Source organism: Scylla paramamosain, chromosome 4 (assembly GCF_035594125.1).
Source record: "Scylla paramamosain isolate STU-SP2022 chromosome 4, ASM3559412v1, whole genome shotgun sequence".
NCBI classification, from domain to species: Eukaryota; Metazoa; Arthropoda; class Malacostraca; order Decapoda; family Portunidae; genus Scylla; species Scylla paramamosain.
In genome coordinates this window covers 27,264,527-27,277,026 of record NC_087154.1, presented here as the reverse complement: position 1 = coordinate 27,277,026, position 12,500 = coordinate 27,264,527, and the positions used below count along the sequence as shown (strand labels likewise).

The window sequence follows — 12,500 nt, the reverse complement described above, 5'->3', positions numbered from 1 at the left end:
TCAGTCTTTAATCACGGCGACGCGGGATCGGGTGTTTTCTCGTCAGCAAAGGAACGCATCAGTTTTCGGTCGTGCTCCCACTAACTGGCTCTCGCCTCTGTTCCACGCTCCTCTTCCCTAATCACGCGTGAGCTGGGTCCGAGTCTGCCGGTGCACGCTCCGGAAGAAAGTGAATAGAATATGAAAAAAAGAATAGAAAATATAAATATATATATTCTGACCAAACCTGTATATAAACATCATATATATATATATATATATATATATATATATATATATATATATATATATATATATATATATATATATATATATATATATATATATATATATATATATATATATATATATATATATATATATATATATATATATATATATATATATATATATATATATGTAAACTAGTGATCGCGAGTTCAGTGACACTGGCGTCAGGATGTTTCGCCCTAAACCATCTAGTTTACTTGGAAAAAGAAATAAAAATATAAAACAGCTTAGTGATGCTTCATGATTCTAGATTCCCCACAAACGGTATACAAAGACAGTATGCATTCAGGCATCATCTATATCCTGAATATCCTTTCTGCATTCGTTCTCGTTCAGTAATATGGAAATATGGTCCATGAATCACTTGTGCTCAGGATTTATGCTGCATGATCTTTCCGGTTGTGTTCTGGTGACGCAGCAAGCAAACATGGGGACGGAACACGCCTCTTTTCGGGAGGGCGCGGGTCAGGCTGGGTCAGCGGCAGCAGCGTGAGGCCCAGCTGGAGGGAGAAGGAAATATAAACACGGCAGAAGAGTGTGGGCTGTGGCCCATAACAACCCGTCCAAATGCGACTTTGATACCCAGTGGGGGGATGGGCGTGCAGAAACTGAGGTGGGCGGGTGTGACGAGCGGATGTGTGACGATGGAGAGGAGAGGGCGTAACGCAGGGCGGGAATGATGGAAAGTGGGGAATAATATAAAACCAGACTTGAGTAAAGGAAGCCTCATTGAAATTGGATCTAAAAATCCGGTTTGATATGAGGCGCACCTAACATGAAGTGACTGCCACGAGAAGCTCCTCTTTGATCGAAATTAATCCAGCAAACAATATTCTGTTTGTCGAACTTTTTGTTGATTTAGATAGAAACTGAACTGTCCTGACGGTGCCTCCCTCCCTCTGTCTGGGCTGCCTAATGCCGCAGAGGCCATGGAACCGTAGCCTCTGCAGAACCAAGGCAGGAGGACGAGGGTTGTCGGAGGCGAGCAGGAGACCTCCTGCCAGTAAAAAGAATAGCGGAAAACGAAACACGGCTTGTACACAAACTCTGATGACAATTTTATGGTCGGTGTAACTATTGTGTTGCCAAGCACTTCCCGGGCGGCGTCTGACCACCACCGCCCCGTCACGCTACGTGCACCACTAGGGCGGCCCGGGACCCCCATGGCGCAGACCCTGCCGGAAAATGACTCAAGTTTTGATGAATAGCGAGCCAGGAAGTGCACTATTAAGAATTCTTAACACTCAGTGTGGCAACACAACCGCGCGCACGAACAACTGAGCATCAAAAGAAGGATTATATTGAGATTAAAACCTCCCGGCCGCTTCCCAAACCCTCCGACCACTGCCCCCGGTCCCTTGGCCGCGCCTCCCACCGACAAACTGCTCTTCCAACCCCTCTCAAGAGGTAGAAGGGGCCCGTCTGAGTGTCTGGATGCCGCGAGAGCGAAATAGAAGTGAAAAATCGCTATTGTCGGGTATCACAAAGCGGGAGGCGGTGATGAAGGGAGTGGGTGTGACGCTTTCAGCACCATCTGGGCAAGGAAGGTTTCTGGATGTGACGCTTCTCTAATACACTCCGTCACATACACACACTAGTTCTCCCTCCACATATGCCTACTCACACTAACTTTTATATAACATACATCACACCACGCAATTCCACTGCAGCTAAATTTGTTCTTGTCCTTTCCGTTGCCCGGGCAAGACCAACCCGAGTCATTAGTTGTCCGTGAGGCCAGGGACGACAGGCCCCAAGGCCCCGAGGCGCTGCAGCTGCGCTGAGCTTATTCAGTGTCTCCGTCGACGTGACATAACTTATTGTGAGGCTCCCGAGGCGGGGCTCTGCACCAGCACCGAGACAGGGGCGAGGACAGCCGCGGCGAGCGCTACGGCCATCGCTCTCCAGACTGTTGTTGTTGTTGTTGTTGTTGTTGTTGTTGTTGTAGCCGTCGTCGTTGTTGTTGTTGTTGTTGTTGTTGTTGTTCTTGTTGTTGTTCTTGTTGTTGATGTAGCCGTTGTTGCTGTTGTTGTCGTTGTTGTTGTTGTTGTTGTTGTTGTTGTTATCGGTGTTGATGTTGTTGTTGTTGTTGTTTTTGTTTTTGTTGTTGTTGTTGTTGTTGTTGTTGTTGTTGTCGTTTTTGTCGTTGTTGTTGTTGTTGTTGTTGTTGTTGTTGTTGTTGTTGTTGTTGTTGTTGTTGTTGTCGTTTTTGTTGTTGTTGTTGTTGTTGTTGTTGTTGTTGTTGTCGTTTTTGTTGTTGTTGTTGTTGTTGTTGTTGTTGTTGTTGTTGTTGTTGTCGTTGTTTTTGGTGTTGACAACGACCTCGTTAAGGTAGTCGTCGTCGTCGTTGTCGTTGTTGCCGTCGTCGCCGCTCCTGTTGTTTCTGCCGTCTCCCACACACAGGTATTACACTCTCGGTGAGATATGGAAATTCAGAATACGTGTCCGAATTCCTGGAGTGTCATAAAAAGCTTGGCAAAGGGGAGGCCGCAAAGAGGTGGGCCCGTGTGCCAGGAATCCTATACTCGCATCCAATCCACATATATAAAGTAAGCAGAAGGGAATTTTTGTTATTCTCGTTTTACTCGTGCTCTCTCTCTCTCTCTCTCTCTCTCTCTCTCTCTCTCTCTCTCTCTCTCTCTCTCTCTCTCTCTCTCTCTCTCTCTCTCACACACACACACACACACACACACACACACACACAGAGAGAGAGAGAGAGAGAGAGAGAGAGAGAGAGAGAGAGAGAGAGAGAGAGAGAGAGAGAGAGAGAGAGAGAGAGAGAGAGAGAGAGAGAGAGAGAGAGAGAGAGAGAGAGAGAGAGAGAGAGAGAGAGACCACAAATAATAACATCATCACTGTCTGAAACCTTCCATTTAAACTTTTATTTCTTTTCTACAACGCCAAGCAGATCATAACGTACAAGAACTCTACAAGCTCTTTAATTAGCGTCCCCAATACCTATACAATTTTTCTCCTTGATGTTTCTCGACGGCTGGATTCTGAAAAAGCGTCGAGGAATGTGTGGCGGCGCGGGAGGGCGAGGCGGGGCTGGTGAGATGCACGGCCGATACGCGTGGGGTCGGCCTGTCCCAGTCATTTCCCGAGGCAGAGAACAAGGCTGAGATAATGGCACTGTTAAATCTTAATATCCACTACAGTCTTCCTTGGTTTGTTTCGTGTTATTTGTGTTGGCCGTTGTCTCTGTGTGTCTGTCTGTAGTGGGAGGGAGAAGGCGAGGGTGGATAGAGATGAGATTTGCTTGTAAGAAGAGAGAGAGAGAGTGAGGAAGAACAAACAAGGAAGAAGAGAAGTAAAAGAAAAGATGGTATGAAAAAACACTCATAATAAGACGAAACGAGGACGAAAAAAAAAAAGATAAATGACAAAAACAAGGGAGAAAAAGGAGAGCAGAAAAAGAACATAGAACAACCAGATGGTCCGTTGACCTATAGTTGTTCACGATAACATACACAATTAAATCTAAACTATTAAATGTATTAGAGCAAAGGTGAACCCGCCATTCCCATCCATTGCTTCCTTGATACTCATAAGAAGGAATGAGAAAGACGAAAAGAGGAGGACAAGGAGAAAGAAGAGAGGCACACACGTAAGAAGAGGGAGCTAGAACGACGAAAAGAGGAGGATGAGGAGAGAGTGAAGAGAGGCACACTCATAAGAAGAGGGAGTGAGGAAGAAGAAAAGAGTGGGAAAAGGGAGGGGCGAGAACGGAGGAAAGGAGGGGGAGCACGGATTCCCTCCGGCCTGTTTGTAGCCATGATGGATGAGAGGCGTCAGGAGCGGCGATTCAGGGGAGGAGGAGGAGATGATGAGGGCTGAAGTACGGAAAGGAGAGGATGTGGCGAGGAAAGGAAGAAACGGAAGGGGGCGGGATACTAAGATGAAGTGAGATAAATGGGTAAAAAAGAGTAAAACGAGTGGAAAGATGAATAAACGTGAAGACTGCATGATGGATGAGGAGAATTACGATGCGGCTGATGGTGATGGAAAGAGAAATGTGAGCGGGTGTCAAGTTAGCATACGTGACAGGAAATAACGATGGAAAAATTTAGACGGAAGAGAAAGAACAAGAAGGTATTCACTAAATAAATGTATGCTTGTGAGGAAGGTGTAAGAAGATACAGAAAAGGGCAGAAAGTGCTCTCTCTCTCTCTCTCTCTCTCTCTCTCTCTCTCTCTCTCTCTCTCTCTCTCTCTCTCTCTCTCTCTCTCTCTCTCTCTCTCTCTCTCTCTCTCTCTCTCTCTCACACACACACACAATGTTATTAGAAGAAATAAACGAAGAAGGAAGAAAGAAAGGACTGAGTGAAGAAAAAACAAAAATACGAAAGAAAAAGAAACAAGTAAGGACAACAAAGCACACCCCCAACCCCCACAGACGCAGTTCCTAATCCAATACAACCAACAAAATAACAAATCCTATTAAAACCCCTTCAGGTCCCCAGGAATAAACAAATCTTGAGATGCTTGTCCCCTCGAGCCCCTACCGCACACGCACACACACGCACACACACACACACACACACACACACACACAATCCCTCAAACCCCAGTGACGGCCAGACAAACAAGGCAGTAATCCCTCCAGCTTCTATTTTAGGTCAGCCACCGAGGAACTGACCAAACCGCCTTCTCCAAACGGTGAGGTTCCGGCCACCAGCACATTCGGCACTCGACAAAGAGCTATTTTCCTGTCCTGCGTTGCCCACTTTCACTTCATGTCCCTCAGCCTCCCTCCAGCCAGAACCCTCTGTCCCTTTACCTTTCTCCCTTCCAATACCCCCACGACCACCATTCCGCGCTCTTCCCTGCCCCGTCTTCCGCGTCAGAGTCCCCGGAGCCGAGTCACCAGCCAGCACCGAACATGACAGGTGAGCGGCGTTGCCCTCATATTTCTCAATTAGGCCACATGCCACCTCCGCCCCGGGCCTCCTCGTCTCCTTCCCTCCTCCCCTTCCCTCCCTTCCCTCCACTCGTTCCTAACCTTACCACAGTCTTCATTGCTCTTCCAGTCTTGTACTTCTTTCCTTGCATTGTTCTTAAGTCATCTTACTAAACTCTACCCCCACTTTTTTTATTTTCTTCCTCCCTCCGTTACTCCTATGTAAGGTCTCCCATGCTACTGTTCCCTCTCTTCTACCTACTTCCTTCCCATTTCTCTCCGTCTTCCTTTTCCTTCCCCTGATCTCCCATCCCGAGTTCCTTTTTCTTTCTGCTGCCGTTCCCTCTCTCCTTCCCACAAACACGGGTGATATCCCTCCCTTCCAGCGTCTTCTTAATCCCCCGGTACGGTTCCTCCTGCCTCCGCCTCTCGCCATCCATGCCCTTCTGAGTCCATAGCCACGCACCGCCCTCGCTAATAGATATACCCTCTAGTGTGTAAAACTCTCTCTCTCTCTCTCTCTCTCTCTCTCTCTCTCTCTCTCTCTCTCTCTCTCTCTCTCTCTCTCTCTCTCTCTCTCTCTCTCTCTCTCTCTCTCTCTCTCTAAAAAGAACTAAATGAAATAGAGTTAAAAGACTTGAAAACAACTCCTTTTATGTTTTGAAGTGGTTCTCGCTGCTAGGAGAGAGAGAGAGAGAGAGAGAGAGAGAGAGAGAGAGAGAGAGAGAGAGAGAGAGAGAGAGAGAGAGAGAGAGAGAGAGAGAGAGAGAGAATGTTAAATAAATAGATGGGTAGAGAACTAGACATACATATAACAGACATCTGATAGATAGCCACAAACATACAAACACAAGTAGATTGAAATGGACATATCGATAGATAGATAGAGATAGACAGATAGATAGACAGATAGATAAATACATTTACAGACAGACAAACAGACAGACAGACAGACAGACAGGTAGAGAGAGAATGACGGAGTGACACATTGACAGAAAGACAGACAATGAAACAGATTTATAGACACACAATAGCTAGATAATAAGTCCGAACAACTATTTCTATAGCCGCTACACCCTCCTCTACCTCGGGGAACCGGTCAGTGGCACGACAGATGATAATTATGATCACTAATGTATGGATGTAGTACGCCGGGCCTGTCGCCACCCAGCCAAGCCCCACACTGCTGCCGGCACTTCCTCTGACACGAACCCCGAACGATGGACACAGCGATAGGAGGCAGGAACGACAGCAACACGAGGACGATTATGATACACATTTCAGACGACTGATGGAGATGGCCAGGCAGACTCAAGGAGGGGGAGCAGGGGGCCGCTGATTCCTCATTGCCAAAGTCTTCATCTGTTGTTAATGGAAATGGTGGTGCTTGGAGATGCTTGAGTGTGGTGCTGTGTTATGTTGTTGTGTTGGTGATGTATCATTGGAGTACCGTGTGATGTGTTAACTCTTTCACTGCTATTTCTAACGTATTTTCGTATTTATTAACCTCTGTGAGACCTCTTTTCGTGTTCTATAGTCACTTTCAAACATTGTACTGGCTAAAAATTGCAAAATCTTTTCTTTTTTTATCCTTTGTTTTATAGTTGCTTGTAACAGATTTCATTCATTACTTCCAGTGCTGTGAATTGTTGCATACCGCACTGAAAGGGTTAAGGGTGTAGTGTACGTATGGTGTGTGGGTGTTGTGCTGTGTTGAGTTGTTAGTGTAGTGTAGTGTGTGTGTGTGTGTGTGTGTGTGTGTGTGTGTGTGTGTGTGTGTGTGTGTGTGTGTGTGTGTGTGTGTGTGTGTGTGTGTGTGTGTGTGTGTGTGTGTGTGTGTGTGTGTGTTGTTAGTATATCAGTAGGATATTGTGTGATGTGTTAAGTGTATGGAGTGTGCGTATATGGTGTGTGGGTGTGGTGTTAGTTGTCGCAGCGGGAGTGTTGATGGAGTGCAATTTGTCAGAAGATGTGGCGATTCTTCCTCTACAGCAGTGCAGCATCCTAATCTCCCCACAACTGCCTTTATGAACTACCGCGGCATCATCCTGCTCTTCCCTTCAGCAACACGCATCGGTTTAGCCTTCACCTGGGACACACACCACCTTAACTTCCTCAAGCAACACACACCATAAACTACTTCAGCAACATTTACAAGGTCGATTTCTCCTTAGCACAACACAACAGTTTAATCTCCATACAACACACACACACACACACACACACACACACACACACACACACACACACACACACACACACACACACACACCAGCCTTATCTCCCCACAATTACACACGCCAGCCTAACCTTCTCACAGCAACACACATCACCATAATCTTCCTACAACACACATCAGCCTAACTTCCCTCAACCAACACACTCCATCCTAATTCTCCTCCAGCAACACATACCAATCTGCCCACAACACACACACACACACACACACACACACACACACACACACACACACACACACACCACCTAACTTCCCTCCAGCAACACACACCACTCTACACTTCCCTCCAGCAGCACACACCATGCAGAATGACCTCCAGCAGCACTCGCCACCCTAACACCCCCTAAAGCAACGCTCATCCGCATCATGACTCCCCCAAGCAACACTTCAACTTGACCTCCTCCCCAGCAACACTCCCTATCCCCACAGCTATATACCAAGACCGACCAGCAGCAGCAGCAGTATCCACATTTTCTGCAGCACACCCTCAGAATACCTTTTCATTCTCACCTCCCACAAATCAGATAATTGCCGGCGTCTTGAGCGTCACTGGATTTACTTGTTCTGTAAGACTGCTACCCTCGCTCCCTCCGCAATTCGGCTGCCTTGCGTCTCGGCCCCCGCAAATAATTATGGTCTTTCCCCCTCTTGTAATTTCCTCAAACATATAATTTCGAGATTACCGATAATTTTATTTTATGCTTATAATTGGAGGGCGCGGGGGTGCTAAATTAATTCTGGCGGTAAACATCTCTGATCACCGGCACCGATCCGCGCCGACTTCCGAAAATGAGAAACCCCCCTGAGGAGGCGCCGAGCTGCCGGAACGCCGCGCCTAATGTCTTCATTTCACGGGAGACACTTACGTGAAGGTGCTATTATATGGACCCGCGCCCACCATCTGGACGACTCCTGCGTGCGTGCTTGTGTGTGTGTGTGTGTGTGTGTGTGTGTGTGTGTGTGTGTGTGTGTGTGTGTGTGTGTGTGTGTGTGTGTGTGTGTCCGTCCTGGCGGCACGCAGACGACGCAGGGCATGTGGTGGGTGTGGCGCGGCCTTCATGAAATGTGGAGTATGTGTATGTGACCATCGCGTCTATTTGGTCCGTGTGTGGCCTTTCCGGGGTGCAGCGCCTCGGGTGTTGCCTGACTAGGGTGTGGCCTGCCTCGGGTGTGACCTCCCCCGCTCATAACCTGCATCGAGTGTGGCCTGCTTCGAGTGTGGTCCCCCTCGGGTGTGGCCTGACTAACCTACAGCCTGCCTCAGGGATGGCCTATAACGTATCGTATAACCTGCCTCAAGAGTGAGTGACCTGCCTCAAGCGTGCTTTGCCTCGGGTGTGGCCTGCCTAGGTGTGAGGCTGTGTGTGCCTGGGAAAAAAGTTGGCAGCAGCAGCAGCAGCAGGAGGAGCAGCAGCAGCAGTAGCAGCAGCAGCAGCAGCAGCAGCAGCAGCAGCAGCAGCAGCAGCAGCAGCAGTAGTAGTAGTAGTAGTAGTAGTAGTAGTAGTAGTAGTAGTAGTAGTAGTAGTAGTAGTAGTAGTAGTAGTAGTAGTAGTAGTAGTAGTAGCAATATACGTTTTATCTAAATAGCAGCAAGCAATATATGTATATATATATATATATATATATATATATATATATATATATATATATATATATATATATATATATATATATATATATATATATATATATATATATATATATATATATATATATATATATATAGAGAGAGAGAGAGAGAGAGAGAGAGAGAGAGAGAGAGAGAGAGAGAGAGAGAGAGAGAGAGAGAGAGAGAGAGAGAGAGAGAGAGAGAGAGAGAGAGAGAGAGAGAGAGAGAGAGAGAGTACAGTTATGAAAACCTAATTAACTAAATTTTTAGACACTTGTACCGATCTTCGAGTATCTACATCGCATTAATAGCACGTACGATGTCTGGAGTGGCGCTTGCTGGGAACTTCCGCATTATGTGGTCTGTGGACGCGGAATGTGGTGTGTGGATGTTGGATGTGGTCTGTGTGGATGTAGTCTTTGTGAAAGTGAAATATGGTTTGTGGATGTTAAATGTGGTCTGTGGATGTGAAATTTGATCTTTAGATATGAAATGTGGTCTGTGTGGATGTGGGATGTGGGATGTGGATGCAAGATGAGGTATGTGTGGATGAGAAATGTGGTCTGTATGGATATGTGATGTGGTGTGTGTGGATGCAAGATGTGGACTGTGTGGATGAGGGTTCTCTTGATGTGCCTTGGTCGGTGTACCTTCCGTACCGTGACCTTTATGGCGTGGGTTAGTTAAGTGGCGTGGTGCTTCAAGATGAGCAGAGAAGAGCCACGTACCCCAGCAACACACAGCGCCGCACCATACTGGGTCCTCCATCTCAGGCACGACCAGAGACACAATTACTAACACTCACCCAGACACTCCTCGCGGTGACTCATGGACGCCACTCGGGGTGCTTGGGGGACGCCTGACGGATGAGGCATAGGAGGAACAGAACCTGAAAGAGAAAAAAATATGATAGTTAAAATTACAATGTAAACAATAACACTAGAAAACCTTACACACTACATACAACAGATAACAATGAAGGATGTGAGAGAGATTCAGACGAGATCCTTAGAGTTTATAATAAGGATACGACAAGAAGTAATGGGTTCAAGCTTCCTTTATGTTCTAATGTTCCTAAGAACCTTGACCTTGCGAGCCCTGAAAGCACCGTGTTATCGCCAACAGAGCAACACATCAACCCCCTAATCCAGTGCACTCATCCTCTCGTGGACGCGTCACACTAATCAATGAGAGTGAATAATTGGTCTGTGATCGAGTAAGGAACAAGCATAGAGGTATAAAAGGCGGGTGATTGTCGGGTAACTCCCAGCGAGGCGATTCGTCTGTGGCTGGGGAGGAGGGCGAGGCGGGCACAGATAAGCAGACATCGCCCGTTAAGCACTTGGAGACAAAGAGCCATTAGGAAACAATAGACGATCGGGTTTCTCACCTCTCCAGGACCCAATTCTCGGCTGCCACGCCAGGTAATGTCCGGGCCACACACACACACACACACACACACACACACACACACACACACACACACACACACGTATACACATAAACGAAACCTCTCTCTCTCTCTCTCTCTCTCTCTCTCTCTCTCTCTCTCTCTCTCTCTCTCTCTCTCTCTCTCTCTCTCTCTCTCTCTCTCTCTCTCTCTCTCTCTGTGTGTGTGTGTGTGTGTGTGTGTGTGTGTGTGTGTGTGTGTGTGTGTGTGTGTGTGTGTGTGTGTGTGTGTGTGTGTGTGTGTGTGTGTGTGTGTGTGTGTGTGTGTGTGTGTGTGTGTGCGTGCACCCAACCACCTTTATTGTTGTCGTGGTCTTCCTTCTCCAGTCTTTTCTTTTCTCTTCCTCTTCCACCCACACTCGTACTTTTTTGTCCTGCTTCCCTCCCTCGGTGAATTCCCATCGCTGTCACCTTATCTACTTTCACTTTTTTTCACCCTCCCCTCGTCTCTATCTTCTACAGTGATCTTATGCATATCATTTTCAGCCTTGACAATTTCTTCACCAAGCCAGATAGAAAACTGTCCAAAGTCATAGTGTGTAAGAAGATACGTCTCTGCATCACATGATAATCGTGTACATGTAAAAAGAAAAATGGTTTACATCATAACTATTCTTAACAGAAAGTATTACAATCAAGGAAAAACAGGGAAAAGTAAGATAAAGAAAAGTGGTGGGGGTGGCAGAGCGGTCGGTGTAAGGGAATGTTAGACGTGAGTGTTCGCGTTTCAAGTTTTATCGGAGAAAATCTTTGCCTATGGTGAAAGTGGACTAGAATTACCAGCTTTGTTACCCAGACCTTCGCTATACATTCGATTGCTGGCTTCGGTTTATAGGAACTCTGGAGGTAACATGAAACTTGCAGAGATAAAACCCACCGCAAAACAAACTTTCTAATGTATAAGTTAACCTGTATACTCAACCTTCCATCTCTTGCGTCGGTAAATTTAGAACTATCTGACTGATTCTGCTCTTCCAATTTCCTGCAGTTTAAATCTCCTCAGAGCAGAGTATCAAGACACCTTCGGAATTAAACTGATCAACCGAATCGGACTCCCTTCATATTAATCTTTTGAGGAGCAGAAATTGAGAGAGCTCTCTTAGTTTTTGATACCCTTGACTAACTTCCTTCACACTTAAAAGTCAGTCAATAAATTAACAAATAAGTAAATAAAATAAATAAATAAATAATGAATAAATAAATAAACAAGCTAGCAAATAAGTAAATATAAATAAAAAAGATGAATTGTCTATCAGAGAACAAAACAACAGAAACCTCAAAAAACGGATACCGACACATTAAGCAGCGCAAAGAAAAATTGCTGAAAAATACACTGAAAAAAACGAAAAAAAAAACGAACAAAACTTGCCTTCCCTTACGCTATGGTGATCGATCATATGGGTCTCCTTGGTGACTGAGCCCAAGCCCCCTAAAGCTGGACAAGTGGACCACTGTGACGCCCCCAATGGCCTCAGTTCACCCTCCCAACTTGCCTCAAATACCATTTATCAAACAGTCCACAAGAGAAAGTGAGCCGATAAAGACAGTACACTCACTGTCCACTGAAGCTCACACTGGAACCAAATCCCATGTATTCGTATTTCTGCGTGCGAACCATTGAACCGCTGTACCATTTGCAAGGAAAATACACCTAGTGAAAAGAAAGGAAAAGAGAAAAGTATGAAAAAAAAACAGGAGTCCATCACTGGTTGAGGAAAAGCGGGAGAAAATAAAAATAAAAAATATATAAAGTAAAAAAAAAAGATTAAAAATAGAAATGGGAGAGAAAGGCTGAGATACGGAACCCAAGAACAGGAACGAGAAAGAGGTCAGAGCTGGGGTGAAGGAAGAGAAGAAACTGGAGATAATAAAGGGGAGAATTAAAAGACTGGAACATAACGGATGGTGAAAATAAGAAGACGAAAATTTAGAAATACTGAAGAATGGAGAAAACTTGAGAAAAGGAAAAAATGTTGACGGTAAAGAAATAATTAAGGAGATGAAAAGAAACAAGAAAACCGAGGACAATAAAGC

The 12,500-nt window shown here is 45.7% G+C and overlaps 1 long non-coding RNA gene across 1 annotated transcript in view; it reads right to left on the bottom strand.

Moving 5' to 3' along the window:
• LOC135097430 (uncharacterized) overlaps nt 1-9,909 on the bottom strand; it is a 94,555-nt gene extending 84,646 nt beyond the window's left edge. Inside the window, exon 1 of the long non-coding RNA XR_010265695.1 lies at nt 9,823-9,909. This is a non-coding gene — a long non-coding RNA (uncharacterized LOC135097430). The remainder of the gene's footprint in view (nt 1-9,822) is intronic.
• Between the last annotated feature and the right edge of the window lie 2,591 nt (nt 9,910-12,500).